We start from the raw sequence: 9,548 nt of genomic DNA on the forward strand, positions 1-9,548 counted from the left end.
TTTCTAATCCAGGCAGCATCCTGGTAAATCTCCTCTGCACCCTCTCTAATCCAGCAGCATCCTGGTAAATCTCCTCTGCACCCTCTCTAATCCAATCAGCATCCTGGTAAATCTCCTCTGCACGCTCTCTAATCAAGGCTGCATCCTTTTCAATCTCCTCTGCACCCTCTCTAATCCAGGCAGCATTCTGGTAATTCTCCTCCTCACCCTCTCTTATCAAGGCAGCATCCTGGTAGATCTCCTCTGCACCCTCTCTAATCCAGGCAGCATTCTGGTAAATCTCCTCTGCACCCTCTCTAATCCAGACAGCATCCTGGTAAATCTCCTCTGCACCCTCTCTAATCCAGGCAGCATTCTGGTAAATCTCCTCGGCACCCTCTCTAATCCAGGCAGCATCCTGGTAAATCTCCTCTGGACCCTCTCTAATCCGGGCAGCATCCTGGTAAATCTCCTCTGCAGCCTCTCTGATCCAGGCAGCATCCTGGTAAATCTCCTCTGGACCCTCTCTAATCCGGGCAGCATCCTGGTAAATCTCCTCTGAAACCTCTCTAATCCAGGCAGCATCCTGGTAAATCTCCTCTGGACCCTCTCTAATCCGGGCAGCATTCTGGTAAATCTCCTCTGCACCCACTCTGATCCAGGCAGCATCCTGGTAAATCTCCTCTGGACCCTCTCTAATCCGGGCAGCATCCTGGTAAATCTCCTCTGCACCCTCTCTGATCCAGGCAGCATCCTGGTAAATCTCCTCTGGACCCTCTCTAATCCAGGCAGCATGTTGGTAAATCTCCTCTGCACCCTCTCTAATCCAGCAGCATCCTGGTAAATCTCCTCTGGACCCTCTGTAATCCAGGCAGCATCCTGGTAAATCTCCTCTGCACCCTCTCTAATCCAGGCAACATCCTGGTAAATCTCCTCTGCACCCTCTCTAATCCAGACAGCATCCTGGTAAATCTCCTCAGTATCCTCTCTAATCCAGGCAGCATCCAGGTCCATCTCCTCTGCACCCTCTCTAATCCAGGCAGCATCCTGGTAATTCTCCTCTGCACCCACTCTAATCCAGGCAGCATCCTGGTCAATCTCCTCTGGACCCTCTGTGATCCGGGCAGCATCCTGGTAAATCTCCTCTCCACCCTCTCTAATCCAGGCAGCATCCTGGTAATTCTCCTCTGCACCCTTTCTAATCCAGGCAGCATCCTGGTAAATCTCCTCTGCACCCTCTCTAATCCAACAGCATCCTGGTAAATCTCCTCTGCACCCTCTCTAATCCAAGCAGCATCCTGGTAAATCTCCTCTGCACCCTCTCTAATCCAGGCAGCATCCTGGTAAATCTCCTCTGCACCCTCTCTAATCCAGGCAGCATCCTGGTAAGTCTCCTCTGCAGCCTCTCTAATCCAAGCAGCATCCTGGTAAATCTCCTCTGCACGCTCTCTAATCAAGGCTGCATCCTTTTCAATCTCCTCTGCACCCTCTCTAATCCAGGCAGCATCCTGGTAAGTCTCCTCCTCACCCTCTCTTATCAAGGCAGCATCCTGGTAGATCTCCTCTGCACCCTCTCTAATCCAGGCAGCATTCTGGTAATTCTCCTCTGCACCCTCTCTAATCCAGGCAGCATCCTGGTTATTCTCCTCCTCACCCTCTCTTATCCAGACAGCATCCATGACCATCTCCTCTGCACCCTCTCTGATCCAGGCAGCATCCTGGTAATTCTCCTCTGCACCCACTCTAATCCAGTCAGCATCCTGGTCAATCTCCTCTGGACCCTCTCTGATCCGGGCAGCATCCTGGTAGATCTCCTCTGCACCCTCTCTAATCCAGGCAGCATTCTGGTAAATCCCCTCTGCACCCTCTCTAATCCAGACAGCATCCAGGTCCATCTCCTCTGCACCCTCTCTAATCCAGGCAGCATCCTGGTAATTCTCCTCTGCACCCACTCTAATCCAGGCAGCATCCTGGTCAATCTCCTCTGGACCCTCTCTGAACCGGGCAGCATCCTGGTAAATCTCCTCAGCACCCTCTCTAATCCAGGCAGCATCCTGGTAATTCTCCTCTGCACCCTTTCTAATCCAGGCAGCATCCTGGTAAATCTCCTCTGCACCCTCTCTAATCCAGCAGCATCCTGGTAAATCTCCTCTGCACCCTCTCTAATCCAATCAGCATCCTGGTAAATCTCCTCTGCACGCTCTCTAATCAAGGCTGCATCCTTTTCAATCTTCTCTGCACCCTCTCTAATCCAGGCAGCATCCTGGTAATTCTCCTCCTCACCCTCTCTTATCAAGGCAGCATCCTGGTAGATCTCCTCTGCACCCTCTCTAATCCAGGCAGCATTCTGGTAAATCTCCTCTGCACCCTCTCTAATCCAGACAGCATCCTGGTAAATCTCCTCTGCACCCTCTCTAATCCAGGCAGCATTCTGGTAAATCTCCTCGGCACCCTCTCTAATCCAGGCAGCATCCTGGTAAATCTCCTCTGGACCCTCTCTAATCCGGGCAGCATCCTGGTAAATCTCCTCTGCAGCCTCTCTGATCCAGGCAGCATCCTGGTAAATCTCCTCTGCACCCTCTCTAATCCAGGCAGCATTCTGGTAAATCTCCTCGGCACCCTCTCTAATCCAGGCAGCATCCTGGTAAATCTCCTCTGGACCCTCTCTAATCCGGGCAGCATCCTGGTAAATCTCCTCTGCAGCCTCTCTGATCCAGGCAGCATCCTGGTAAATCTCCTCTGGACCCTCTCTAATCCGGGCAGCATCCTGGTAAATCTCCTCTGCAACCTCTCTAATCCAGGCAGCATCCTGGTAAATCTCCTCTGCACCCTCTCTAATTCAGGCAGCATCCTGGTAAATCTCCTCTGCACCCTCTCTAATCCAGACAGCATCCTGGTAAATCTCCTCTGCACCCTCTCTAATCCAGGCAGCATTCTGGTAAATCTCCTCTGCACCCACTCTAATCCAGGCAACATCCTGGTAAATCTCCTCTGGACCCTCTCTAATCCGGGCAGCATCCTGGTAAATCTCCTCCGCAGACTCTCTGATCCAGGCAGCATCCTGGTAAATCTCCTCTGGACCCTCTCTAATCCGGGCAGCATCCTGGTAAATCTCCTCTGCACCCTCTCTAATCCAGGCAGCATCCTGGTAAATCTCCTCTGCTCCCTCTCTAATCCAGGCAGCATGTTGGTAAATCTCCTCTGCACCCTCTCTAATCCAGCAGCATCCTGGTAAATCTCCTCTGGACCCTCTGTAATCCAGGCAGCATCCTGGTAAATCTCCTCTGCACCCTCTCTAATCCAGGCAACATCCTGGTAAATCTCCTCTGCACCCTCTCTAATCCAGACAGCATCCTGGTAAATCTCCTCAGTATCCTCTCTAATCCAGGCAGCATCCAGGTCCATCTCCTCTGCACCCTCTCTAATCCAGGCAGCATCCTGGTAATTCTCCTCTGCACCCACTCTAATCCAGGCAGCATCCTGGTCAATCTCCTCTGGACCCTCTCTGATCCGGGCAGCATCCTGGTAAATCTCCTCTGCACCCTCTCTAATCCAGGCAGCATCCTGATAATTCTCCTCTGCACCCTTTCTAATCCAGGCAGCATCCTGGTAAATCTCCTCTGCACCCTCTCTAATCCAACAGCATCCTGGTAAATCTCCTCTGCACCCTCTCTAATCCAAGCAGCATCCTGGTAAATCTCCTCTGCACCCTCTCTAATCCAGGCAGCATCCTGGTAAATCTCCTCTGCACCCTCTCTAATCCAGGCAGCATCCTGGTAAGTCTCCTCTGCACCCTCTCTAATCCAAGCAGCATCCTGGTAAATCTCCTCTGCACGCTCTCTAATCAAGGCTGCATCCTTTTCAATCTCCTCTGCACCCTCTCTAATCCAGGCAGCATCCTAGTAATTCTCCTCCTCACCCTCTCTTATCCAGACAGCATCCAGGTCCATCTCCTCTGCACCCTCTCTGATCCAGGCAGCATTCTGGTAATTCTCCTGTGCACCCACTCTAATCCAGGCAGCATCCTGGTCAATCTCCTCTGGACCCTCTCTAATCCGGGCAGCATCCTGGTAAATCTCCTCTGAAACCTCTCTAATCCAGGCAGCATCCTGGTAAATCTCCTCTGGACCCTCTCTAATCCGGGCAGCATTCTGGTAAATCTCCTCTGCACCCTCTCTAATCCAATCAGCATCCTGGTAAATCTCCTCTGCACGCTCTCTAATCAAGGCTGCATCCTTTTCATTCTCCTCTGCACCCTCTCTAATCCAGGCAGCATCCTGGTAATTCTCCTCCTCACCCTCTCTTATCAAGGCAGCATCCTGGTAGATCTCCTCTGCACCCTCTCTAATCCAGGCAGCATTCTGGTAAATCTCCTCTGCAACCTCTCTAATCCAGACAGCATCCAGGTCCATCTCCTCTGCACCCTCTCTAATCCAGGCAGCATCCTGGTAATTCTCCTCTGCACCCACTCCAATCCAGGCAGCATCCTGGTCAATCTCCTCTGGACCCTCTCTGATCCGGGCAGCATCCTGGTAAATCTCCTCTGCACCCTCTCTAATCCAGGCAGCATCCTGGTAATTCTCCTCTGCACCCTTTCTAATCCAGGCAGCATCCTGGTAAATCTCCTCTGCACCCTCTCTAATCCAGCAGCATCCTGGTAAATCTCCTCTGCACCCTCTCTAATCCAATCAGCATCCTGGTAAATCTCCTCTGCACGCTCTCTAATCAAGGCTGCATCCTTTTCATTCTCCTCTGCACCCTCTCTAATCCAGGCAGCATCCTGGTAATTCTCCTCCTCACCCTCTCTTATCAAGGCAGCATCCTGGTAGATCTCCTCTGCACCCTCTCTAATCCAGGCAGCATTCTGGTAAATCTCCTCTGCACCCTCTCTAATCCAGACAGCATCCTGGTAAATCTCCTCTGCACCCTCTCTAATCCAGGCAGCATTCTGGTAAATCTCCTCGGTACCCTCTCTAATCCAGGCAGCATCCTGGTAAATCTCCTCTGGACCCTCTCTAATCCGGGCAGCATCCTGGTAAATCTCCTCTGCAGCCTCTCTGATCCAGGCAGCATCCTGGTAAATCTCCTCTGCACCCTCTCTAATCCAGGCAGCATTCTGGTAAATCTCCTCGGCACCCTCTCTAATCCAGGCAGCATCCTGGTAAATCTCCTCTGGACCCTCTCTAATCCGGGCAGCATCCTGGTAAATCTCCTCTGCAGCCTCTCTGATCCAGGCAGCATCCTGGTAAATCTCCTCTGGACCCTCTCTAATCCGGGCAGCATCCTGGTAAATCTCCTCTGAAACCTCTCTCTGATCCAGGCAGCATCCTGGTAAATCTCCTCTGGACCCTCTCTAATCCGGGCAGCATTCTGGTAAATCTCCTCTGCACCCACTCTGATCCAGGCAGCATCCTGGTAAATCTCCTCTGGACCCTCTCTAATCCGGGCAGCATCCTGGTAAATCTCCTCTGCACCCTCTCTGATCCAGGCAGCATCCTGGTAAATCTCCTCTGGACCCTCTCTAATCCAGGCAGCATGTTGGTAAATCTCCTCTGCACCCTCTCTAATCCAGCAGCATCCTGGTAAATCTCCTCTGGACCCTCTGTAATCCAGGCAGCATCCTGGTAAATCTCCTCTGCACCCTCTCTAATCCAGGCAACATCCTGGTAAATCTCCTCTGCACCCTCTCTAATCCAGACAGCATCGTGGTAAATCTCCTCAGTATCCTCTCTAATCCAGGCAGCATCCAGGTCCATCTCCTCTGCACCCTCTCTAATCCAGGCAGCATCCTGGTAATTCTCCTCTGCACCCACTCTAATCCAGGCAGCATCCTAGTCAATCTCCTCTGGACCCTCTCTGATCCGGGCAGCATCCTGGTAAATCTCCACTGCACCCTCTCTAATCCAGGCAGCATCCTGGTAATTCTCCTCTGCACCCTTTCTAATCCAGGCAGCATCCTGGTAAATCTCCTCTGCAACCTCTCTAATCCAACAGCATCCTGGTAAATCTCCTCTGCACCCTCTCTAATCCAAGCAGCATCCTGGTAAATCTCCTCTGCACCCTCTCTAATCCAGGCAGCATCCTGGTAAATCTCCTCTGCACCCTCTCTAATCCAGGCAGCATTCTGGTAAATCTCCTCTGCACCCACTCTAATCCAGGCAACATCCTGGTAAATCTCCTCTGGACCCTCTCTAATCCGGGCAGCATCCTGGTAAATCTCCTCTGCACGCTCTCTAATCAAGGCTGCATCCTTTTCAATCTCCTCTGCACCCTCTCTAATCCAGGCAGCATCCTGGTAAGTCTCCTCCTCACCCTCTCTTATCAAGGCAGCATCCTGGTAGATCTCCTCTGCACCCTCTCTAATCCAGGCAGCATTCTGGTAATTCTCCTCTGCACCCTCTCTAATCCAGGCAGCATCCTGGTTATTCTCCTCCTCACCCTCTCTTATCCAGACAGCATCCAGGTCCATCTCCTCTGCACCCTCTCTGATCCAGGCAGCATCCTGGTAATTCTCCTCTGCACCCACTCTAATCCAGTCAGCATCTTGGTCAATCTCCTCTGGACCCTCTCTGATCCGGGCAGCATCCTGGTAGATCTCCTCTGCACCCTCTCTAATCCAGGCAGCATTCTGGTAAATCTCCTCTGCACCCTCTCTAATCCAGACAGCATCCAGGTCCATCTCCTCTGCACCCTCTCTAATCCAGGCAGCATCCTGGTAATTCTCCTCTGCACCCACTCTAATCCAGGCAGCATCCTGGTCAATCTCCTCTGGACCCTCTCTGATCCGGGCAGCATCCTGGTAAATCTCCTCAGCACCCTCTCTAATCCAGGCAGCATCCTGGTAATTCTCCTCTGCACCCTTTCTAATCCAGGCAGCATCCTGGTAAATCTCCTCTGCACCCTCTCTAATCCAGCAGCATCCTGGTAAATCTCCTCTGCACCCTCTCTAATCCAATCAGCATCCTGGTAAATCTCCTCTGCACGCTCTCTAATCAAGGCTGCATCCTTTTCAATCTCCTCTGCACCCTCTCTAATCCAGGCAGCATCCTGGTAATTCTCCTCCTCACCCTCTCTTATCAAGGCAGCATCCTGGTAGATCTCCTCTGCACCCTCTCTAATCCAGACAGCATTCTGGTAAATCTCCTCTGCACCCTCTCTAATCCAGACAGCATCCTGGTAAATCTCCTCTGCACCCTCTCTAATCCAGGCAGCATTCTGGTAAATCTCCTCGGCACCCTCTCTAATCCAGGCAGCATCCTGGTAAATCTCCTCTGGACCCTCTCTAATCCGGGCAGCATCCTGGTAAATCTCCTCTGCAGCCTCTCTGATCCAGGCAGCATCCTGGTAAATCTCCTCTGGACCCTCTCTAATCCGGGCAGCATCCTGGTAAATCTCCTCTGAAACCTCTCTAATCCAGGCAGCATCCTGGTAAATCTCCTCTGGACCCTCTCTAATCCGGGCAGCATTCTGGTAAATCTCCTCTGCACCCACTCTGATCCAGGCAGCATCCTGGTAAATCTCCTCTGGACCCTCTCTAATCCGGGCAGCATCCTGGTAAATCTCCTCTGCACCCTCTCTGATCCAGGCAGCATCCTGGTAAATCTCCTCTGGACCCTCTCTAATCCAGGCAGCATGTTGGTAAATCTCCTCTGCACCCTCTCTAATCCAGCAGCATCCTGGTAAATCTCCTCTGGACCCTCTGTAATCCAGGCAGCATCCTGGTAAATCTCCTCTGCACCCTCTCTAATCCAGGCAACATCCTGGTAAATCTCCTCTGCACCCTCTCTAATCCAGACAGCATCCTGGTAAATCTCCTCAGTATCCTCTCTAATCCAGGCAGCATCCAGGTCCATCTCCTCTGCACCCTCTCTAATCCAGGCAGCATCCTGGTAATTCTCCTCTGCACCCACTCTAATCCAGGCAGCATCCTGGTCAATCTCCTCTGGACCCTCTGTGATCCGGGCAGCATCCTGGTAAATCTCCTCTCCACCCTCTCTAATCCAGGCAGCATCCTGGTAATTCTCCTCTGCACCCTTTCTAATCCAGGCAGCATCCTGGTAAATCTCCTCTGCACCCTCTCTAATCCAACAGCATCCTGGTAAATCTCCTCTGCACCCTCTCTAATCCAAGCAGCATCCTGGTAAATCTCCTCTGCACCCTCTCTAATCCAGGCAGCATCCTGGTAAATCTCCTCTGCACCCTCTCTAATCCAGGCAGCATCCTGGTAAGTCTCCTCTGCAGCCTCTCTAATCCAAGCAGCATCCTGGTAAATCTCCTCTGCACGCTCTCTAATCAAGGCTGCATCCTTTTCAATCTCCTCTGCACCCTCTCTAATCCAGGCAGCATCCTGGTAAGTCTCCTCCTCACCCTCTCTTATCAAGGCAGCATCCTGGTAGATCTCCTCTGCACCCTCTCTAATCCAGGCAGCATTCTGGTAATTCTCCTCTGCACCCTCTCTAATCCAGGCAGCATCCTGGTAATTCTCCTCTGCACCCACTCTAATCCAGGCAGCATCCTGGTCAATCTCCTCTGGACCCTCTCTGATCCGGGCAGCATCCTGGTAAATCTCCTCAGCACCCTCTCTAATCCAGGCAGCATCCTGGTAATTCTCCTCTGCACCCTTTCTAATCCAGGCAGCATCCTGGTAAATCTCCTCTGCACCCTCTCTAATCCAGCAGCATCCTGGTAAATCTCCTCTGCACCCTCTCTAATCCAATCAGCATCCTGGTAAATCTCCTCTGCACGCTCTCTAATCAAGGCTGCATCCTTTTCAATCTCCTCTGCACCCTCTCTAATCCAGGCAGCATCCTGGTAATTCTCCTCCTCACCCTCTCTTATCAAGGCAGCATCCTGGTAGATCTCCTCTGCACCCTCTCTAATCCAGGCAGCATTCTGGTAAATCTCCTCTGCACCCTCTCTAATCCAGACAGCATCCTGGTAAATCTCCTCTGCACCCTCTCTAATCCAGGCAGCATTCTGGTAAATCTCCTCGGCACCCTCTCTAATCCAGGCAGCATCCTGGTAAATCTCCTCTGGACCCTCTCTAATCCGGGCAGCATCCTGGTAAATCTCCTCTGCAGCCTCTCTGATCCAGGCAGCATCCTGGTAAATCTCCTCTGGACCCTCTCTAATCCGGGCAGCATCCTGGTAAATCTCCTCTGAAACCTCTCTAATCCAGGCAGCATCCTGGTAAATCTCCTCTGGACCCTCTCTAATCCGGGCAGCATTCTGGTAAATCTCCTCTGCACCCACTCTGATCCAGGCAGCATCCTGGTAAATCTCCTCTGGACCCTCTCTAATCCGGGCAGCATCCTGGTAAATCTCCTCTGCACCCTCTCTGATCCAGGCAGCATCCTGGTAAATCTCCTCTGGACCCTCTCTAATCCAGGCAGCATGTTGGTAAATCTCCTCTGCACCCTCTCTAATCCAGCAGCATCCTGGTAAATCTCCTCTGGACCCTCTGTAATCCAGGCAGCATCCTGGTAAATCTCCTCTGCACCCTCTCTAATCCAGGCAACATCCTGGTAAATCTCCTCTGCACCCTCTCTAATCCAGACAGCATCCTGGTA

The sequence above is a fragment of the Hypanus sabinus genome, chromosome 6 (assembly GCF_030144855.1).
Source record: "Hypanus sabinus isolate sHypSab1 chromosome 6, sHypSab1.hap1, whole genome shotgun sequence".
In the NCBI taxonomy this organism is placed as follows: domain Eukaryota; kingdom Metazoa; phylum Chordata; class Chondrichthyes; order Myliobatiformes; family Dasyatidae; genus Hypanus; species Hypanus sabinus.